The 24,002-nt window shown below is 41.5% G+C and overlaps 1 protein-coding gene, 1 long non-coding RNA gene and 1 pseudogene across 2 annotated transcripts in view; 2 read left to right on the top strand and 1 right to left on the bottom strand.

The window, feature by feature from the left end:
- LOC138173106 (zinc finger protein 850-like) overlaps positions 1-24,002 on the top strand; it is a 784,878-nt pseudogene that overhangs the window by 212,341 nt on the left and 548,535 nt on the right.
- The window catches only part of LOC138173092 (zinc finger protein 420-like), a 436,800-nt gene that overhangs the window by 148,722 nt on the left and 264,076 nt on the right, over positions 1-24,002 (bottom strand). The gene's annotated exons all lie outside the window — the stretch shown is intronic.
- LOC138173112 (uncharacterized) lies at positions 78-23,239 on the top strand. Its single transcript, XR_011171324.1, has 2 exons — positions 78-745; positions 22,168-23,239. It is a non-coding gene; the product is annotated as an uncharacterized lncRNA (long non-coding RNA).

Raw genomic sequence — 24,002 nt, 5'->3', positions numbered from 1 at the left:
CCCCTCCCAAGGAGGAAGGGGTGGAGGAAAAAGCTGCCTGAGCAGTTTGTAGATATTTGTCAGAAAAAATTTATGTCCAGTGACAGCCTGGACTACATACATCATGTGGGAAGACTTCCACCCCTGAAATACTTCAACTCTGATCTCATCTGGGACTTCAAGCTACCTAGAATTGGCAAGAGACAGCTTCAGGGGCAACCAGGCAACCTCCTGGTTCTCTTCACACAATGTATGGAGCTTTTATAGGAAAATGGCAGCAGGAGGACCCTGTCTCTGGGACACAGGAGACCAGCACTTTTCCTTTCTAGTAACTGATAAATGCTCAAAACCAGCATACTCATGAATGAAGATATTGCCTCTGATAGCAGATTGAGAGGGAACAAAGGAAGTGTCCTTACCCAGGGAGAGCAGGTTCCAGGCATTCTCCAGCATGATCTCCTTGGACAAATCCTTCTGAGGAGGGTCCAAGGCGCCCCACTCCTCTGGGGTGAAGTCTACAGCCACATCCTTGAATGTCACCAATGCCTACATCACCAAATGTCACAATATTTAGACCTGAAGGAGACTCCAGATTTCTTGTAGTCTTCCTCATGAAACTTCCTCATGAGAGAAAAGAAAGCTGAAGCATAGAAAGTGGACTTATTCAGTGCTTGTACCTTTCATGAGTGTAAAAATCAACACTTGAAACCACCATATAATGAGTCAATAAGAGGCCAATGGAATGCTGAGAAACGCATTTGACATGGTGAGTTGGAATAAAGTTTAAAAGGTCTTACTATGGAATGTGCCTCCCTGTGGAGTGTGTGTGAAAGGATGCATTGGAAGTGTGTGGGAGGAGGATCTGGGGAGGAGAAAGAGTGAAGAGGATGGGAATTCCTTCTTTCTCAGATTCAGTGGGGAGTTTGTGAGAAGATCACAGGCACAGGGTATTCTGGGAAGGGACAGGAATGTCTGTGTGATTATAGAAAAGAGAAGAAAGAGAAAGAAAAGATCTCCTTGATTTCCTGAGAAGCTGGAACCAAGTCTTCTCTAGACCTAACACAGAAAGGATCTATAAGACACAGTAATTACCATCAGGACTGAACTGAGGGAAATGAGACCTTCCAGCCAAGTGAAGCAGAATTAGCTGTTGTCACTCTGAGGGCTTGAGGCTGCCCTGGTGTGATGGGCCAGGGCCAGACATCTCATGCCTTTGCTTTATGATGACTTTCATCCTGCGATAGCATGTATGTCTTTATTATAATATTTAGTTTCATGGTTGGCTTTTTTTCTTGCTCTTTGTGCTCAAAGAGGACCAAATGACATCCCTATGTCAGGGTCAAGGTGTGTCTGACCAGGGATGATCAGACTAACGGGGCCCAAAAGGCCCTGCCAGAAGTGGGCAAAAAAAGTGCATGTGAACGTCTGGGGTGGAGATGGCTCTCAATGTGTACATCTTCCCATTCTTTTGAGTTACTGCAATTCTGCTTTGCTCACATGGCACAGCACATTCTCTGAGGTGGGCACGCCATGCGGGGTCGACCTTTGACAGTGTCTCCCATGTCTCACCACTGATTACAGAGTTCTTCAGAGAGACTTTGGAAATTTCCTTTAATCACTTCTTCTAACCACCATGTGAGAGCCTTCCTTGCAAACATCGTTTTACCATATGAACAACATGATTTGAATTTGTGCTCTCCCAGTAACAGAAGCTGAAGGGGGTAAATTATTTCACATAAAAGAGGTAGGCAAGGGCAGTTACACTGAAGAGGAAGGTGGGGGAGATGGTAAGGGAGGGCTTGATCCTTACTCTTATCCAAATTGACTCAAAGAAGGAATAATGTACATGCTCAGCTGGTTATAGAAATCTATCTCATCCTATACATAAATTAAAGGAGACAGGGACGGGGTGTGGGGACTGATAGAAGGAAGGACGGGTTGGTGGAGGTGTTGGTCAGAAATAAATCACTGGTGAAGAAGGATAACATGAAAACTGAGACAGAGGGGATAACCAAGGGGAAAATGTGATGGAGGGAAATATACAGGTGTTTGTCATATGTATAAAAATGAATTTAATGACCTTACCCATAAAGAGAAGTGGATAGCAGAAAGAAATAAAAACTAGAATCCTATGAATTCCAGAAATATATTGGAAGCAGAGAAAAACACAGAGTAAAAGGTAAGGGGCTGGAGCTGAAACATACGGGCACCAAATAGTATAGCATCTAAGTTTGGAAGGACAGCTTAAACGAGTTATAAAAGGAAATAGATAATAAACGATACTAGTGGGGGGACTTCAACTTTCCCCTCTCAGAATTAGATTAATCTAACTAAAAAATAAACAAGAAAGTAGTTTAGGGCAGTAATAAATTTTAGAAAACTTTGATCATTGGGTCTTTGCAGAATGCAATAAATTATTTTTCTCAGTAGTACATGGCATTCATACAAAAATTGCCCTTGGATTATAGCATAAAAACCTCACAATCAAATGTAGAGAAGCAGAAATATAAAATGCATCCCATTCAGATCATAATACAATAAAAATTGCATTCAATGAAGGGCAGTGAAAAGGTCAACTAAAAATTTGTGTAATCCAAAAGAATAAATGCATCCAAGAACAAATCAAAGAAATAATAATTCCTTTAAGGTAATGACAACAATGAGACACCATAGCAACATTATGGGATGGAGTGAAAGAAGTCCTTGGGGGAAAATTTATATATCCAAACAGTTACATCAATCAAATAGAGAAAGGATAGATCAATTATTAGGACGTGCTTTTAAAAAGACAAGAAAAAGAAAAGATCAAACACTCCCAAGTAAACACTATGTGAGACAAGAATGACCCTTGCCCAAAATAAAATATTTAGAGATATCTCCAAGTAGAGACACAAAGGATTTATTTAATTATTTCTTCTTGCAAGATGGCTGGTCTCACTAGTAGAGGCAGTCTAGTAGGAGAGGCAAAATACAAAATGCAAAACTTGATTATATACCCAAAAGACCACCCCTTTCCCCCCATTTTGCCCTGTCCTGTTCCAGTTAATTAGGACTGAGGTGCCCAATCTTAACTGCAAAAATCTGCTGGTGTTTGCAGATGAAATGTCAGTAATATTAAAAAGCAGAAGGTACATGTCTAGCAGACATGAAAACAGACAAAATATGTCTTCGGTATCAATATAGATATGAAAGCAGACAATATTTTATGATTCATGGAGATTTTAGGACATGGTGACCTGCCTGGAATTCTGCAACAAGATTTCCAATTTTATATTTGTACAGGTCAGATGGTGGTCACTGGAAACAAGTCTGGAATATTTGGGCCTGTGGTTAAATTTGCAAAGTCTGTGTTTCCCCTCCTGTGCTTAGCTAAGCTTACCAAAAATTTCAACTTATGATCAGGGAAGTAAGGCAAGGGTCCCAGGCTCCCAGCCCAGGTTACTAAGTCTTTGGTACTTTATTACAATTCTGTTCAGATTTCTGGAATGTTACCTGAGAAGTTTTCACTTTTATTCTATTCAAACACCAAAATGGAATTTCTGAAAATCAAAAAAAGATTAAAATAATTTAAAGCAAGAAAACCATTGAACTTATAAATAAAACTAGCAGCTGGTTTTATGAAAAAAAGGCAACAAAATAGATCAACCATTGGTTAAGGAGATTTTTAAAAAAGAAAGCAAAAACAAATTCCTAGTATCAAAAATGAAAGGAGTGAAAAAAAATTAAAACAATCATTAGGATCTAATTTGCCCAAATATATGCCAAGAAATCTGATTATCAATCCGAAATGGATGAGTATTTAGAGAAATATAAATTGCCCAGATTAGCAGAAGAGGAAATAGAATACTTAAATAACCCAGTCTCAGAAAAATGAAATTTAACAAGCCATCAATGGACTCCCTAAGAAAAAATCTCTAGGAATAGATAGACTCCAAGATAATTTCCCCAAACACATAAAAAACAATCAATTCCAAAACTATGTGAACTATTTGGGAAAAAAAGAAGACAAAGAGTGCTTCCTTCTATCAAAGAAATATGTTGCTGAGACCTAAACCAGGAAGCATAAAATCAAAGAACGAAAATACAAAGTGCCCTCAAATATTGATAGAACATTTTAAAATACAATACCAGCAAGGAAATAACAGCAAGAAAAATCACAAGAACTGTGCACTATGACCAGATGACATTTATACCAGAAATAGAGAATTGCTCTGGTGTTAGGAAAATCATCAGCAAAATTGGCCACACATCAATAACATAACCCTAATAAATCATGTGATGCAGGGCTGCCTACCCAGGAGCTGCAAGCACGGGGCCAGTGCAGAGGGCACTGCCAGCCTCCCCCAGGCTTGGCTCACATGCCTGCTTACCTGGAGCAGGACACATGCCCACCCCAACGACCTGCTCCAAGAGGTCAAGTTAAGTAACCCCCAGGCCCAGGGCAGCAGGGACTCAGGGGGAAACTGTGCATGCTCAAGAAGGCACATGACCAGAAGCCATTACTCAGGGCCTCCCTGAGGTCTTGCACAAGAACCAGGGGTGGGACCACTCTGTGAGTTCCCAGGGAGGGCTGCTGGTGACTTTGCACAGCCCTCCCTCACTTCGATCCAATTCACTTGCATGTCATGCCATCACCTCCCTAATGGCAAGATCCTCTTGGACAACAAAAAACCACATGCCCAAGATCATGGGAGTTATTTCTGGGGCTTGACCCTGAGATGCCCTGTATGCTCATCCTCTCGCACAAGGACTCTCTCTTCTCTGGCCATTCCATTGGCTGCATTTCCAAGTCAACTGGGACATGGAGATGCTTGTAGCAATCCTTCCCCTCTTAGGAAGTGTGTAGCCTGTTTCATCATCTCTCCTTTAGAACTCTTCCTTGGACTAGTTCACAGGAGACAGCTTCTCTGACCACCAGATCCTCCTCTGTCAGAGAGATTTCTCCTTCCAAATCTCCATTTTACCTCACTCTCCCTGGTCCCCAACCTGGTGTCTTTCCCTGACCTTTCCTTGCCACATTTTCAAGACCATTAAGACATAGAATAACTACTCCAAGACTTCCTTCAATGACGCTTATCACCCCTGATCCTGGTTCTAAGGAGACCTGTGTATCAGCTGTGCACATTAGAATGCAAGCAATTTATCCTTATTTTTTACTTAATTATTTTCCCTTTTTGTATTTCTCTTGACTCCTGTCTTTGCACTTCATAGTTTGTGTGCTGCCCTACTTTTTTCATCACTTATGGCTGACAGTCCTCTACTCCATTAAAGTGCCATTTTCCCCCACATACAATTTTAGTCATTTATGGTAGGTAAGTCATTCTTGGTTGATAACTGATAGCCTTTGTCTTAAGGAATATTCCAAGCTCTCTAGTCCTTTGTACTAGGGGTAGCTAAATCATGAGATCCTGACTGTGACTCCTAGGTGTCTGGATTCTTTCTGGATGCTTGCAGTATTTTTTCGTGGACTTTAAAACTCTGGATTGTGGCTAGGATGGTCCTATGAATTTTCATTTGTCAGGATTTCTTTCCAGAGGGGAACAGTAGATTGTTTCTACTTCTAGATGGACCTCTAGTTCTAAAGAGACCTGGCAGTGTTTTTTACAAATATTTTATATATGAAATATTTTACAAATACTAAAATATCTTTATATAAAATATTTTACAAATATTTTATGTATATGTATTTATATATAATTATATTTATTTATGTATATATGTATTTACATGTGTGCATATATGTCATAAAAATTATAGAATACATGTATTTTATATAGATACATATATATGTATGTTACTTGCGCAAGTTCTATAACTCTGGGGCCTAGACTTTAATTCCCTTTTTGAGTCTGCCACAGTTCTCATTTCTTTTCCGTTTTCCCCTCCTTTTCTCATTAAATTTTTAAAAATGGTTTTGCTATTTTAATTCTTACATGCTAATTTCCAGAAATTCTCATTGAAATTATGCTGACACTGTGCTTTTCTTTCAGACTTTGCTTGGTGACATTTTGAAGTTATTCTGTCCTTCTGGGTTTGTGTTTTGTGCATCCCTGTCACCAAGGTAACATTTATGCTGGGGTTCTTTATTTTTTACTTAGTCTTCGAGGCTCCTTTGTGCCCACAAATCTGATATCATGGCCAGGCTCTCTCCACATCATGGAGGGAATGTCCAGAATGTTCTTGCTGCTACTTTCTTGGGGTGTTGTGTTTGGTGTCATTCCAGGTTCTCAGGCAAAGCTCCTGCCAGGGACCTGCAAGCTTTCAGTACTGCCAAAACCGTCTGCTTTCCTTTTCTTCTCCCCACCATACATCTGCAAATTCCTGACCTGTGTTTCAGTCTGAGAAATAGCTCTGTGGGCTTGCTCCATGTGGCATTTCAGTAAATTACTGATGGATTCAATCACTATAAGGCAATTGGAATACTATGATGCTCAAGACTGACAGAACTTCAGAGTCCTTTTTTTCTAGGTGATTCTTTCTCTAGTTATTCTTCCACAAGTATCAGATTGGGTTGGAAGTTCCTACTGAAAACCCCTCTGCTCCTGGGATCAGAACCACAGTTGCTGTTTGTTCTGACTGTTTTCCTTCCCTAATACCCAGCCTAGGGCCCAGTATCTGCCCTGTGCTTGGAACCCACATCTAGGGGCCAATCCCATCAGTCTGCCCCGGGTATTCAATCCAGAACTGGGTTGCAGGTGAAGGCTGTCAGGTACCACGTGTTCCTGCAGGCTGTACAAGTTGAAGTCCCTTTAGACTGGCTCTGGGCCCCTTCTTGGCCTGCTGGACAGCCTCTCCCTCATCTGGAATGCTCAGCAACGCCCTTCCTGCCTAAACCCATTCCCCAAGCCCACAGACCTCTCTCTTGTCCCCCTACACTGACCCAGTCTGGAAGTAGGCCTCCTTGTGTGCAGGGAGCCAAGCCCACCCAAGGACCCCCGCCCTTCTGTGGCAGAGTCTGAGATAGTAGTAGAGAGGAGCCCTGCCGTCCAGCAGCAGAGCTGAGAAGGAAAAGTTAGGTGAAGAGATAGATAAAAGAGTTACTTACCCAGAGGCTGACAATCACAAATGAGACAGGACTCCAGTATGATAGAAAACTGAGTCAACTTTATTCAGCTACGAGTACAGTAGATATCGTGTGGAACTGTGTAGTCATCATAAGCCACTATCTTTGGGTTACACCATTGCCCTAGTTCCCATTTGCCTCATACATGACGGCCATGCACTCTATCCTTGTTATCAGAGTACAAGTACCAGGCAGGATATTCCAAACCTCACTAGGACAGGATGGAGTTGTCCCAAAGCTTCTAGTTAATACTACATTGCAACATTATGCTAGTTTCCCCTGAGAACACTGCGAGCATCCTTGTACACAAGCAGAGAGCACGTGCCATGCTTCTCACAGGGATGTGAAGCCCATGCCTATGAGCCTTCCTGGGGATGGGGAACGGAACCAGACCTATTTAGCAGCGTCTTCTGCTGAGAGGGCCTTTTCAGCTTGTTCAGGGAATAATGCAAACCGCAAGAAGACACAATATAACCAGGGGAAGAAGGGGTGACAGCAATGTATATAGCCAATGCAAAGGACTTAACTCTTTAAACGAACCCCAAATTTGTTGTGCCAAATTGTCTACCTTAATTTCATCCAGGGAGACCTCATTGATATGGGAAATCAATTGGTGCCAAATCCGCTCCTATGTGGGTATTTCTAAAAATCCCTAACATACGATTTTTAACTTTTTGCCAATCATAATCAAGCATATTATATTTCACAGGTGTAGTACAAACAGGATGAAATCTATAATCACACTTCAACAAAACTCAGTTTCTGCAAGCTTGTCTTTCACACATTCTACTGTTTCCTTGAAAGCATCTAATTTTTGCTGAAAGCGTCTACTTTAACTTATTACCTAAATACAAAGACACAGTGGTTGAAATTATCAATGATAGTAGACAAAATAATAGTACAAATCCCTATTAGCTATACCTCGAACAGGAATACAATGAATGCAAACAATATTCCATACAGAGGAGTGATATATACACAGGTGTATCCATAAGTACATTGGAGAAGGAGAATAGAAGACACAGTTGCAAATAGTCCCATGAGTAAAAGTCTAGAAATCGATTTTGTGCAGGTTCCCCAGAAGTCCGAAACCAAAAGAGGGTGGTTCTACAAACAGTATAATGACATCATAACCACTAATACATTTTTCGAGAGAACAGTTAAAGCAGGGTATATTCCAATAAATGTAGTAAGGACTTATATCATCTGTAAATGATTTACATTAGTAAAAGTAAGGAAGGCTTGAGGGGGTCAAATACATGTAGTTACAATTACAGTTATATATGAAATAAGTGACGCGACAGGGGTAGGTGTCTCGAAACATAAATCAGGATGGAACCAGTTTAGTTTGTATAGAAAGCAGAGTGATCAAAGCAAGAAACACAAATCCTGGGATAATAGGTTTCAGTTTTTTGGGTGGATATAAAAAATGCTCGATCTGCCCCATGGGGGCACAGCTTTTTTGTGTAGTGGCTGCATTAGAACACCTCTTTTTTTTTTTTTTAAAGCAATCGGGGTTAAGTAACTTGCTCAAGGTCACACGGCCAGTTATTTCTGGGTGTGGTGCTGAGTACCTGAGCCCGGATTTGATCCAGGTCATCCCGACACTGGAGCCAGTGCTCTTACTCGCTGAGCCACCTGGCCACCCCTAAGCAATTGGGGTTAAGTAACGTGCTCAAGGTTACACGGCCAGGTGTTTCTGGGTGGGTACTAAGTGTCTGAGCCCGGGATTTGATCTCCAGGTTTTCTCAACACTGGAGCCGGTGCTCTTACTTGCTGTGCTACCTGGCCGCCCCAAGAACACCTCTTCTTTATTCCCATGTGAGTCTCTGTGAGTTCTTCTTCTGCTGCTGGAGCGTTTTCATCTTTCTGGGTGATTCAGAGTACACACCCTGACATTTCTGTTCTGGCACCCTCACTGGTCGTTCCCTGGCTTCTGGAAAATATATAACCACAGCCTCTCCCCCCCAGAGTAAGAAACACCACATTCCCTTCATTTTGGGGAGTATGCACCTTTCACATTTTTTAACTGCCGGTGTATACTCATTTATAGCAATGTCTTTATTTAGTTAATGCATTTTGCATGTATTAAGCGGTAGCTAATTGCTCCCCCTTTTTTATTTTAGCAACTGGGTCGTAATATCTTTATTATAAGGGGTATGCCTGTAATTAATATTATTTTTAAAATGATCACAGAAAGGTTGAAATAAATTGTTAATGGCAGGAACATTATCAACATTCAATTGTATCAGAATGCCCATTGAAGCAAAAAAAACTGTGACATATGGTTGAGCACATTCTTTTACTGTGCCCCCCTGTCTGAAGGGAAGCAAAAGTAAAAGAAGAAAAAAGTATCTATTATAATATGTTTATATGACAACGTACGAAAGGGAGAATAATGAGTTACTTCCATCCCATGTGGTCAATGACAAGTAGTGGAGAAGTAATAAAGGCAACACACTGAGTGTAGTTTTTAATAAATCTATCTAGCTTGTTCCCTAGTAACATGGAATTATTTACATAGAGCCTATGCATTTTGATAAAAATAAGAGTAAGATAATGTAATTCCATGAATATTTGAGGAAAAAGTTGGAAAAAATTGAACTTTTGATTCATAGTCCTGTTATTTAAATAAAGAGGCCTAGGAAGTGAAGAATGAATTGCAATATAGGTAGTGGCTTCTATCTTATAAGAGCTTGTAATTTATGAAAAATGTTTAAAATATTTGTATTCTGAATGTGTTTAAGTTTAACAGTATCAAATATGTTGGCGTATGTACACTGAATATTTGCTATCTGACTCAATATTAAAGGGAAAAGGAAAAAATCATTTGACAGTAATATCATAGCTAAAAGCTTTGTATAATAAGCAGGAATAAAGTGAGTAATAATAACTTTAGAATTAGAATCAATATAGTAAGCTATATTTCTAGTGTTAAGATTTATCAATGATCATCAAACTTTTGTGAGAGAAAAAAAAATTAGTTAAAATTTTATAACCTAATAGCTCTGTGTATACTTTAGAGTAAAACAAACTTTTAAAATTGAGATTAAGATTAAGTTGGTATAAAAATTTTCTTAAGTAACATAAATTCCCAAAGTATGATAAAAAAAAACTGAATTCCTAGATAATTGTGAAATTCTTTAGATATCACAAAGTGTTTTAGTCAAAAAGGTATAGCAAAATGTCTTTAAGTAACATAAATCCCCAAAGTATTATTAACTTACTAATTTTCTAGTTGATCACAGAATGCTTTAGATATTAAAAGGTGTTTTACTCAGAAAAGGTATAGTAAATGAGTCTAATCACAGTATTTTAAAAGCTATTGATATTAGAATCTTCTTCAGGTGAGCCTTACATAGTTAAAAAATTTCTTTCACCAAATCATGGTTCATAGCCAATTACAATTAAAAATTTTTATTCCCATGGAGCTGTAATAGACACTAAAGATTTACTAGGTTTCTCCTACATAAAGAATGTCATTTAACATTTTTCTTTCTCAAATTTAACTTGTCCTGGTATAAAGGCCAAATTGTCAAAAAACTTTTTAATATTTTGCAACTTTCTAAGCAAGTTACAATTAAAACAAGTTCCTTTCTCAGGATGAATGACCTTGACTCTACAGATAGTTTCCATGGGCTTTTGGCAGTTTTGCAACATAGGTAAGATTGATGTGGATTATCAACAGGAGAGACTGGGGGGTTAATGTTTATTCCGTTGCATTGCTAACTCTCACACATGGAGGAAGAATGTTCTGAAGGGGCAGAATTAATCCAAAATAAAGTTTTCACCCAGTCTCCTCCTTTCTACATACACTATTCAATCAACAATTTTAAGTTTTTAGCACTAAAACAATAAAATAACTCAATTAATAATCTTACAAGTTCCAAATAACTGATAATCAAATTGTTTTAGTTGAAACCTCCTCTCTAACTTCAGGTAGATGTGTAAACACCTGATTTTCTATATGGCAGATATAAACATTATAAGATGTAAGTGACATAACTGTTTTTAAACAAGTTCTTTGTCTTTTAGTTCCAAAAAAAATTCAGATTAAAAATTTGCTTATCTAACACTATTTCTGGCTTACAATGATCCCCCATGACTTTATGACATCAATTTTATTTCCAAATCATCACTTGCAAAAATTAATGATAAAAAATTGGGCTTATCGAGCAGAGATTTTTCTCCTCTCCTCACAGCTACAGAGCCTGATAGTGGATATGTGGTTTGAATTGGAGAAGTCTATCTGCTTGCTTAAAGATGCGGGCTTCAGGGTGCCTCAGGACTGTTGCTAGTGGGGTCCTTGATAACTTTAGTATATTTCCTCCCTTTTGCCAGATTGGGGAGGGTAACTTAAGTTCCTTATTAATCTTCAGCACTCTCTTTTAATCTAATCTGGGATGAGAGGCTTTAATGAATTTTTGTAAAATGTTTTTTGCTGACAAAACTTTTACTCCAGTTAACTGTATTTATGTGTCCACACATTAAACACTTCTTTGAAAGTGAGAGCTTTGACCCTTCCAGCAAAGAGAGAGTCAGAAATGGCACTGTCTCCTTTCTCCCCTTTGGAGCTCTCTAGAGCTCCAAACTTCATGTTTTTTATCTTAGAAAATATCCCATTTTGCCTAAATGCCAAATAGTATAATAAATTCTGACTTATCTTTAGCATGAAATTAGGAGTGACAGTTTTACTTTTCACGTGAATTTAATTGAACTACAATTGTATTCCCAAATGATCGTCTGTTTGCCTCTTAGATCCGAGGGGAAAAATCCCTTATCTCATCATCTTGTCAGCACCCAACTTGTCCAGAGTTGAGTGAGAGGAAGAGATCATCAAGCTTTTAAAAATCTTAACACTTCTGTTCACAACTTTCATGCAAATAATTTACACCTATCTTAAGCTTTCTACCCAGCTTCTTTCTTTGCTACATACTTAAACTTTCTTGCTTTTCCTACTGTCATCCTCTTTTGCTGGACTTTGATTAAAGCCCCTTTTAAAACCACACATACCTTATTTCTTTCTCATTCTAACCTGACACTGCTCCTACACTCTTCCACTTACCATAACCATTTTATAAGCTGTAAAATAATAAAATACCTTGTTAATTTTTCTGGCAAGAAAGAAGGGAGAAGGGGTGGCCAGGTAGCACAGGGAGTAAGAGCACCGGCCCCAGTGTCAGGATGACCTGGGGATCGAATCCAGGCTCAGACTCTTAGCACCCACCCAGAAACACCTGGCCATGTAACCTTGAGCAAGTTACTTTAACCCCAATTGCTTAAAAAAAGGGGGAGAGGGGGAGTGAAAGAGAAAACAACATTTCATGGAAAGTTCGGCAGTGCAGCTGCATTTTAAATCTTATAGAATGACAAATTACTCTCACTCATTCTCACAAAGACACATACACTAAACAGAGAAATACAAAAAAATAACAGAATTGATCACATAGAATTTGTAGATCTCCTGAAAAGATTAAACAGTTGCTGGCTCTCCAGATAGTGACAGAAGCCAGTAAGACTTAGTTGATAATATTAGAGACAGCTGCATCACACTGAAGTGTTCAAACCACCCCTGGAACTTTCGTTTCTGATGTTAAACATATCATTAATATATTCCATAGAAAAAAGGCAGAAATGGGCAAATGCTGGAGTCCCACTTCCATTAGTCCCTCCCTCCTCTCTCTCCTGGCTGGCTCCCAATTTACTAAATAGGGAGAACATTCCAAAAATTCATGTAATTGACTATTAGTGATAAATAATCCTCATTCTTTTACTAATGTCTTTAAGAGTCTTTTTTTTAAAAGCAATTGGGGTTAAGTAACTTGCTCAAGGTTACACAGCCAGTTATTTCTGGGTGTGGTGCTGAGTATCTGAGCCCGGATTTGATCCAGGTCATCCCGACACTGGAGCCGGTTCTCTTACTCACTGAGCCACCTGGCCGCCCCTAAAGCAATTGGGGTTAAGTAACTTGCTCAAGGTTACACGGCCAGGTGTTTCTGGGTGGGTGCTAAGTGTCTGAGCCCGGATTTGATCCAGGTCTTCTCAACACTGGAGCCGGTGCTCTTACTTGCTGTGCTACCTGGCCGCCCCTAAGAGTCTTAAATAATATTTTTTCTCCTGAAAATTTTCTGAGACTGGGCTTATCTGCTTGTTTGTTACTAAGTTCTCTACTGATCCCACTTTAGCCTGGTGAATCATCCGTTGAATAGTCCTTTGGAGGGGGGTGAGTGTACTGCACTCTCACCACCTGACTACATCCTCATTAGGGTTAGACATGCTCTGATAAGAGGGGCACTGAAACAGCAGAGGGGTGGACTGCTCCTTAGGGCACTCTGCCCCAATGGGGGAGCAGCCCTACTCTCCATGTTTATTCTCCTGTTTTCACTTCTTCCTCTTCCTCCACCTGAGTTTCTGTATTGAACCTCCAAATGTCTCGGTAGTGCTCTGTCTTGACTAAGCACAATTTAAGAACATTACATAGTTGAAAGCACTGTACTGGGACTTCTGTGGCCCTACTGTGGTCTAATATTCTGTCAATTGTTCACCTAACACTTTCTATTTTGCAGAGTTTAATGTGCCTTCTTTGGACAACCATGGAGAAGTAATCTCCAGTAGATCTAATAATTCCTGTATCTGAATCTTAGTAACAATGAGGCCTTTTTCTTTCATTGTATGCAGTAGGACCTTTTGATACATCTCTCAACTAGGCTGTTTAATCTGTACTTGCCCCATAGCCACTACTTGGTAGGAAACAAAGTACTGAAAGTGGTTCGTCCGAGTCTTCTCCTTACCTCATCCTGAAGTGTCCACCAGAAATTATACACCAAAGCCCCCTAAACCTGCCAAAAGGGGCCCCTACCAGGGAACCTAGAAATCACCTAATAGGCCACAAAGTGAAGGAACTTTTCACCTGTAAACCTGCCCTGGATACAGGTTTGTTTTTGTTTAAGGCTTCACTAGCAACAGCACTAAAGGTGGCTTCACTAGAAACAGCCGACTCAATGCTGTCTTCTTTATCAAGGAGGTAGTCGCCAGCTAAATAAACACTTCTATTAAATTTCAATTGGCATTGCTGTCCTATTTTCTTGGTTGTCCACTTCATTTTGGAGGTCCCACCAAGATAGCCTTTGGCTCTGTATTGACAGCTGCACCAGGCTCCTTGGAGAGCCGGGAGAGCAGTCCAACCTAGGGGAGGCCACCGAGTGACATTCCTCAGCCCCAAGCTCCTATTGCTTTTCTGAGTGAACCAGGAACCTGAGTCCCTTCCAAATTCTTTCAATTCGGTCCACGAGTGCTCTGTTGCTTCTCTCTGTCCTGTGAGTGCTCCTGTATGGTAAGTGGCTGGACTGGATACGGTGTTGATGCCCTTACTGGTCTCTGTGGGATGCCATCGGAGTATCCTGTTTTACATTTCTATCCAGTAATCATAATTATCTCTTAATTCTGTCTGAAACCTTTACTTTTATTCAGTTCACGTTTTTCTTTGTATCTATCACTAGATGTTGCTGTAATCTTAATTGTCTCTTTGTTTTTTGTCACTAGGTGTCTGTAATTTTAATTGTGCTGTCTACCTGTGTTTCTGTGACTTTAACTTTTGTCTCGTCCTATTTCTGCCTATATTTATGGATCAACCATCATCCGTGATCTTAATTGCCTTTGTAATCTTAACTTTTTGTCTCATTTTGTCTCTACTTGCATTTATGGGCCAACAAATATCTGTGTCCCAGGGGGGTGAAACCCCCTTAGCCAAAGAGGGCCCCAGTACTATTTGGCCCCAAGTCTCAGCCCAGCGAGCCACTGCTAAAGACCAAAAGCTGAACGAATGCATGGCCAGGGCAGTGGTGGTGGTTTTCACTAAAATAGGCACTTTCCCCTCCCAGAACAAAGGACCCTGCCGTCCGCAGAAATACATCCCCTGTGGGAGGGAGGAGGGCAGTCATGAACCATCCCATTGGCAACCACTTGAACGAGATCAGTGTACCTACTTCAAACAGAGGGGTCACTGGAAAAATGCCTGTCCATCCTGAAACCCTAATTCAGGCCTTCCCTTGAAAAACCAAATGGGGAGATGGGCCGGCTCCCAACATCCTATCCACAGCTGATTCTGACCTGCTCTCTTCCTGAGGAATCTTGGTTGCTCCACCTGGAGTCCCTGAGGGGAGGGAGTGCACTTTCTCCATTTCTTGAGAGGTCCCCTGGGCCCGCTTGCAAAATCCAAACTCTCAGTGCAAGGAAGCACCAGAGAGACAAAGCGTGTATTTTGTGTGTTGTTTTGTGTATATCCTGTCTCTGGGATTCTGGTGACACCTTTATCGTGCCTACTGGCCCCAGAGCTCTGGGCAGGTAGAAAGGATGAAGGCTTCTTCCTTTTGCCCTGCTGCATTTTGTGTATGTCTGTGTGATTGTGTTTGATTCAAAAAAAAAGGCAGCCAAAAGCAGCCATGCAGTAAGACCTACACTAGAAAGATTCATAGTCTCTTAAAGAAAACCAGCCAAGATCCATCTAAGAGAAAAAGGGTCACTTCAATGATCAAAGAGAAATAGGTTTCCAAGCTGCACTTTGAAATAGGACTGACACTTAACCCTTTCCTGGATCATAGGAAGAGAACCATGCAACATCATTGGGAATATAGATCCAGGCAATCAAATTCATTCTGGTTATTATTTGGCACCCAAAAAAATTTTTTAGTTCTGTGTAACTACAAAAACTGAAGTTTAAGGTCACCAGCTTGGTTATTCAATTGTTCTATTTCAAAGTTCAAAATTAAGACCATGATTGTTACTGGTAAACAGTTGTATTATCTATGTTGCATGAGAAGCAGTTTCTCTTAAAGTAGAAGTTTCTCTTAAAGTAGATCTGAAATTTTAAAGGAATGAAAACCTAAGAAAAGTTTACTTGGCAAAAGGTCAAAAAGAAATTCACTAAGATTCTTCTCCCTGTAGCCCTACCTCTGACAAGGCTAAGGGCTACGGTGCCTTCTCACTGTGATCCAGCTCTGACCAGACCGTTGCCACAGTGACAAGTTACAACTGCTGAGATTCTCTTCTCTGTGGTCCCAGTTCTTCTTAGTTGGGGCTACAGAGCCCTCCACTGTCATCCAGCTCTGATGGAGCTGAGGAGACAGTAAGAGGTTTGAACCATTACGATTTTTTTCTCCCTGTTGTCCTGACTATAACTGAGCTAGGGCTGCAGTGAAGTTAATCTGAGTTAACCTCCACCAAAAAGAAAAAGGGGGGAAGGTACTGTACCTACACTGGAGCTACATGGGCTTGTCATCTGCCTACCTGAAAGGTTAAATCCCTGGAATAGATTTTTTTTTCTGAATGGCATGGGAACAGTTAGACAAGGGAAAAGAAGCTTATGAAACAAATGTACAAACACAAGTTAATCATTATCCCATATACTAAGCCTGAGATACATCTGTGCTACTAAAGTAAAATTATATTCTTTCCACAGCCTAAATAGTTTAGGAAAAGGGTACTTGACCTAGCTCCCACCAGCAATAGTTTTAGATCCCCAGGTACCCTGAAGCCCAAGAGCCTGAAGTTTTTACTTCAAGTTTCCTAAACCCTCTCCTCAATGCTCCAGGCTACAATCTCCTGGCACTCCCCAGTTGATCACTGCCCCTTTTCTCCCAAATTGACCACCCCATAACCAGGGTCTGCTACAGGAAGCTGTACCATGAAGCCCCAATTTCAGTACCATCTAAGAGATCTCTCCTTGCTGCAAATAATCACTTTGCTTGTTCCAGTGACAAGAAATTAAAGAAGGTTGCTAAGGACTCCTAGAAAACAATGGAGAATGGAGAAAACACCCCAGAATATAGAGCAAAAAGAGAAAAACTGGAGAGGTACAGCTAAGAGAAAGATGAAAAGAGAAAATCAGAAAAGTGAGAAAAAAAGCTTGTCAGTGAGAAACAGTGTGTTCCGAACTCTGCACTGACTGGTTGTGTGACCTAGTATAAATCATTTATCCCTGAGTCTCAATTCATCTGTAAAGTGGGGAGATGAGAAAAAGAGAGGAGAAAATGAGGTCAGAAGTCATCCAGCCTCTTCACTTGGCAAGATCAATCATTCTTCTATGTAATTTGGAAATGCAATTAACATCATCTCGCAGTTTATATTATTGTTGTATTTCTATACTGTATATTGTAAAACCTGAGTGACAAGAAAAACATTGTGTAAGACCAGTAGTGTTATTTTAACCCTGACTTGTAATTATATCTGCTATTTAGAAAAACTTGTAAAACTATTAACTAAGCTATTTTGGGCTAATGTTTTAATGCTAGAACCTAAAACTGTTCATTTCTTACTGTGTGTGGAAAGGAGGAAACTAACTGGATGAAAAGTCGTCTGACTCACTCTGTCCGTTCAGAGGCGTCTCTCCTGCTCACGAGTCATAGACATTTTCCTTGTGTTGTAAGACTGTCAAATCCCCTAGAAACTATCTCCAGGCAGGGCCATTCATCCTGAGAAAGGAACTTGTTTCAGTCATGTAGTTTTTAAATGAACCTAACTTGCTAAGAAGTTGCAAAGATCAAAAAGGATTTCTATAAATTGGCTTTTATATTTTAGAAGGATGGTAAAAGGAATTCCTTACATTATAAGATCTGATACATTTTTATTGCTTATTGCAGCCCCATGAGAATAGAAATAATTATAACTGGCTCTAAGCTGTGATTGGTGAAACTTGTTGTTTAAGATAAAAGGCACTTGGGACCATAACTAAATTTTATTTTGAGTCTGAATTTGGGTATAGTTGTCTGCATTAAATTAGTGTCTGAGAGGAAATGCCACTAGCTACTCAGAGGAATGTGATCCTGTGCTGTCAACAGGTGGAAGTCTACATTTGGTAAAGGCCGAAGGGACAATCTTAGCCTCTGTCTGGGATGGGATCCCTCCTGGCTCAGTTTATCCATGAGGTTCCTTTGAAAAAGAATGTTTCCCACCTATTCCTGAGTCTAGCTATGAGATGGAACAGATGCTGCATGAGATGGAATATCTGTAACTGTACCTGAATTTACACAGAGCCAAGGAGGTTTCTCCTGGCATATTTGGAATGTCACATTGTCCCTGCTTTTTCCTTCTATAACAGGTCCCTATGCTCAGAGCAAGTAATCAGTAAAAGACATGAGTGTTATCTTATTGGAAAATTTAATATTATTTTTCATTTAGAATTAAAACATGTACAGAAAGTTATGCAAACTGCTTAACATCATTTTAAAAGTTTTCAATTAATTTCCTTCACAAAAGTTTAGTGATCATTTATAAATCTTGAAACTGTTTTGAAGAAGGAAGATATTTTTAGAAGAAATTTTCAAAAATCTCTTGTGTGATTTTAAGAGAACCACTAAAACCTCCACTTGCAAAATTGATGTAACAAGTTGTAAAGCAGAAGAGAACTTGCTATTTTGATCTATTATTTAAGCAAGTGTTAATATTTGTAACTGAATACATATATGTAAAATTCATTCCCCTTTTTGAAATTCTGTTCAGCACCCCACCTTCTCTTGTAATTTGGGTGACAAATGCTGTTATGTATGACTGTTAATGATTTACTTCTCAAGTCCCTCCAAGCTCTCTGAAACATCCAGGATGCAGTCTGAGTGGTGTACCAGACCACTCCACTGTTAAGGTAGCTGGAAGAAAAGCCTGGATCCACCCCTCACACATCAAGGTGATGGCTTCTCCCGACCCACCAGACCTGTGGGTAACAGAGCCAGCCAGTGACTTACAACTGAAGATTAAGAGACTGTCCTGACGCTCCTGTTCCTGGCATTCTTGCCTTTGGCTGGCTCCAACTCCTATTCTCCCACCTTACACTCTTGGACTCTTACCAAGACAATTGATGGGACTCTAATTTCAAAAATGTGACTCATGGCCAGCCCACCCTTTTTCTTTGATCACTGTGCCCCAGATTCATGTTGTTTCCCTATACAGGCATGTATTCTGTGGGGACCAATTCTGCTGCTTGTGGAGACGTGGGCAGAAAAGCAGCCTTTTGTCAACCTCGTCATATGTCTGCCCTGAGGATGGGTCCCCCGAGTGTGGGGCACAGGGAAATATCACTGTGCCAATTGGGATTGTGTAACCATTGCTGACTGGGTCTCTGGTGGCAGCCGTGACCACTACATTTCATTTCATTGTAATACCCTTAAGTCGTGTAACCCAGTTGTCATCAGGGTTTTGGATTGGACCAAACAGGATTGGAAAACTGGAACACCTTGGGAAATCAGGTTTTATGTCACAGGAAGGGACCCCGGGGTCTTGATCAATGCACTCTGGTGCCAAGGGATCTTACTCCCACCAGTACCAACCCAGTCCTCAACCCACCACTTGGTGGCGCTCGAACCCCGGATGGCCCCCTGTTTCACCCATTACCATCACCCCTGCAGACTTGGGCAGCACTTTGGTACACCCCAAGTTCCTCGGATCCAAGATTAACTTCTGACTGCTTATATGCAAGAACACCTTTTTGCTGGCAGCCCCCATTTTAGTCCTTATCTTAGTTGGCCTTGGTATGGCAGGATCAGCAGCAGTGGGTGCCACAGCCCTAGTGCAAGGGAACAGTCCCCTGGACTCAGCTGAGTCCGAGTTTCAACTATGAATGAGAAAAAGGGGGGAGTGAAATGCCCACCAGAAATTATACACCAAAGCCCCCTAAACCTGCCAGAGGGGGCCCCTACCAGGGTCCCTAGAAATCACCTAATAGGCCACAATAGTGAAGGAACTTTTCACCTGTAAACCTGCCCCAGATGCAGGTTTGTTTTTGTTTAAGGCTTCACTAGAAACAGCACTAAAGGTGGCTTCACTAGAAATGGCATTACACCCTCTTAGAACCACCTTTTGTTGATTAGTAACACCTAGCTCTATAAAAGTATACCATTCAGAAGACTCAATGCTGTCTTCTTCATCAAGGAGGCAGTCACCAGCTAAATAAATGTAGCGTTCTGCTATGTTGTGTGGGTAGGCATACTCACCTCAACAGGCTTCGGGCGTCTCCAGCTCCAGCTATTGCTAGAGAATGACTCCACAGTATCCAAGAAAGGTACACTCTTCTTTATTAAGGACTAGAGGTTACATCTTCCATCCCGAGCTACTCCCGACTGCCTCTGCCTCTCCCCCCATCATCCCTTATCTTATCTTTTGGCAGCCGCTCCTCCCCTTCACTCATCTGGGCCACAGCGAGCCAATCGTGCGCCGCCCCGAAGAGGAGGAGGAAAGCCAAGCCACACCTTACTATGTGGTCATCCCGTGATAAAACACTAGGGCCTCACCCCGTGATGCCAACTCAGCACTTTTGGAGACCCTGTGACAGGACGCCAGCGTCCCATCCCGTGGTGCATCCTTGGCAGCACTCATGTGACCTTTGGCCCCTCACGTGCCCTCCCCAGGTGACCACGTGCACTCCTGTTAGCTCCGGACCTCACTGGCCTTACATCTCCCTTTTCTTGTTTTGCGGGAGACCACCAAGGGGTAGGAGATCGGCTTTGATATGCAAAAGAAAGAGAGCGACAATCCATCTCCACATACAACACAAGAGAACAACACCGAGGCAAAGATAGAGAGCAGAAGCCAAAACCCCATACAAAGAGGCCCACAAAGTCTTCCCATGTAACCAGGACAAAAAATCTTTTGCAGTTCCTGATGGTACTGTGAAGTTATCAACCACAGCATGAATATCAACTATCAGTTTTCTCAATTGTTCCATCTCTGAGGTGACATTATCTGCCAAAAAGGCACCTCGGAGGTGTCGTTCAATTTTTTCCCACAAGCTAGGGAATGTGCGTGTACCGTTAACAGGCAAAGGCATGACACAGAGCCAGGGCTTATATTTATAATGACAAGGTACCTCCGCGATCAATTCACGGAGCGCCAGCTCTTCCCCTATAGCTAAGACTGCTTCTTTCAAGGCAGCGACTTCATGGTTCAGGGCAGCATCTATGCGTGCCTACACGTCCCATGCCTTAGACTCCTTACTCATAAATGTTTTTAACTCAGAAGCAATATAACCTGTCTGCTGATATAATTGTTGTATCTGGAACTCCTAAAATATGGAGATACCTAAGTTAATAACATCAAAGAATAGATCAATACCATCTCATTTCCTTCTCACTTGGATTGTGTCAGAAATCTGCTTCCACACACTGTCGGCCGCAGTCTCAGCCCATGGTGAAGCAGCCTTAACTGGTAACAAAACATAACTGGGTTGTTTGACTAGCAATATGACTTTAAACCGCCCACTCATGGCATGTTTTCCAATGTATGCCGTGAGTTTACACCCCTGAACCGTCATATGGTACCAGGACTGGCTGTAGTTTATAGAAATGTCAGGGCACAAGAGTCATGCTTAATTTGTGGGTGCTACAAGCTGCCCTTCAAACCAATAAGTAAAAATGTCACAATTCTCTGTATGTCCTTTGGTATAGTTTTTGCCATTGGCAAACATTTGGAACCACTCAGCAAAGGTAGGGTCTTTGCATGAGGCACATTTACAAATCTCCACCAACACTTTTGTCCCATTCATGACCAATCCAAGTTGCCATAACGATTGATGGCAGATACCGTTCGCTGTGCTTGGCACTGGAGCAGGTAACTGAGTGAATGTTTTGTCCTCTACTATGTCCCAGAAAATCAGTGTCACATTGTTCTTTTTTACTGTCCTAGGAGTGCCAGTAGAACAGGGAATCAGAGGAGACCACATGTTCATGACCCCTGTCCGACACGTGGGTAATTCAGAAGTTTTATTCAAAGCACTGGTCAGCTGTCGCACGGCTTGTATTGCCATAAAGGAACTGTTACACTGCGCTGGATGGTTATTGAGTCATTAGCTGGATGGAAACCTGAAGTGACGTTGCGGCCCTCCAGGCTAAAACACCACTCCGACCCATTATTGAAGGAAACACGTAGCAGCAGAGAAGCTGTGAGAAATGTAAAGTTTAAATTAACAATCTGAGTTTGTATGAATCTGGAAGGTCGGTGTCCTCCCGTCAGAGAGGAAACATTGCCTTCCATTGTGAAGGCTGGAGTGTGCTCTTCCCAGCTCACAAGATGCACCAGAGGAGGTTTCAGGAGTATAGCCCACTGCCAATCACCAGCTATGTCTCTTTCTCGTTCCTTCACAGGTGTCAGTTGTGTCCAATTGTGGCTCGGTGTCACTCCTTTCATCATTTTGTACAGCAGCAAGAGGGTGTAGACACGTTGTCGGAACCCAAGAACCAGCATCTTCATGGGCACCATCTGGAACGTCATAAACATACCCTGGTCCCCACGTTATCACCCTACCTGGTCCTTCCCATGCACCATCCTTTTTTCTCCATACTACCCAATTACTCTCAAGTTTCTTTGGATCTTGCTCATGGGTGCCGTCACCCACCTGTCGTGGCCACTGATGAAGGAATTTCATAGTGGGTGTCAAAGTATCTTGATCAAATTTTAGGTAGTTGTGGGTATAAGTGGCCATATTTAATTGTGTCTGGGTAATCCTACACAAAGGAGCTCTGCCTATAGGATCCCGTACTCCCTTTTCTTGTTTATGAAGTATTGTCTTTAGGGTCCTATTGACCCATTCCACTATTACTTGCCCAGTGGGATTGTAAAGAATACCAGTTACATGATGGATGGAAAATTCGGCACAAAAGGAGGCAAACCCTTTAGAACTATATGCCGGACCATTATCCGTCTTTAAATAGAGTGGGGGTCTGGCAACAGCAAAACAATAATATAAATGTGCAAGGACATGTTTTAGGGCTTATCCAGACTGCAAGGAAGCCATAAGAAAACCAGAATTGGTATCAACAGACACATGGATTATCTGTTGTCTCCAATGCGTTACATTCATTTGCCACAGCTCATTGGGTTAAAGACCTTTAGGGTTTTCAGCTGAGATGTTCGGCACAGGTTGAAAAGGGAGACAAGCTGTGCATCTTTTGACTATGTTCCTTGCCTCTTGTCTGGGAATGCCATAGAGGCACAGAGACCGCATGGAAAGATGAAAACGGTCATGCGCCAACTGGGCACGACTCATAGACTCGTCTTCAAGGACTACAAGCGACAAGGGGCGTGCCAGTTCATCTGCTTTCTCATTTCCCTTAAAAATAGGCCCAAGTCCACCCGTATGAGAGCGCACATGCATGATGTAAATAGGGGCAGATAACTGTAACAATAAAGTGCGAGCTTGACATAGAAGCTCACCAATTTGAGAGGCATGTATGCCTGAGGAAGCAGTTGTATAACCTTTATGGTATATAGACTGTCAGAGATGATATTATATGGGAGGTAAAAATGTAATAAGACCTGGATAACTGCCCATAACTCATTTTTCTGGGTAGATGTATAAGGAGTATCTAACACCATCTGCTTAGATAATTCTGGGCAATATATAGCCGCCCTTTTTGTTTTTGTGGCATCAGTAAAAATATTCGGACCCTTGACAGGTCATGGAGAGATAGGTAAGCAGGGAGATTGCAAACACACTTGGGTGTAAGCTTGTAACATTCTGGGAAGTATTGGTGGCTTTAAAGCCACAAAGGGGAGAATTGCCAACCATTCTTCATCTTCATACCGCCACCCTGTGGCGTCAAAACCTTACTGCGGACATGTCCCAATCTTCCACATCCATAGCATCTCCTCTCCACTTCCTTTTGTCTCAATGCTGCAGCCAACATTTCTACTTGATTTGTATCATAGTCTACGTTCCAACACGTCAGCCAGAGGGGCCGACATGGGCAAGGCAGCGACAGCCCTTTTACAGGCCTTGTTTAGACCCTCCCTAAGTAGGTGTTGAAAAACAATCTCTGCTGCTGGAGAGCCTTTGCCCACTATCCGATGTACTGCCTGCTGCAGTCTAGAAACATAATCGGCTAATGGCTCCTTAGGCCCTTGTTTTATATTGGACAATTGCGCCTTACTAACTCCTGTTCCATCAATCTTTCCCCAGGCCGCAATGGCACATTGCCCT

The sequence above is a fragment of the Petaurus breviceps genome, unplaced genomic scaffold (genome assembly GCF_028583685.1).
Source record: "Petaurus breviceps papuanus isolate PSGF00001 unplaced genomic scaffold, PetGlider_PUasm1.0 563, whole genome shotgun sequence".
Lineage (NCBI taxonomy): Eukaryota > Metazoa > Chordata > Mammalia > Diprotodontia > Petauridae > Petaurus > Petaurus breviceps.
This window is presented reverse-complemented; position numbering and strand designations above follow the sequence as displayed.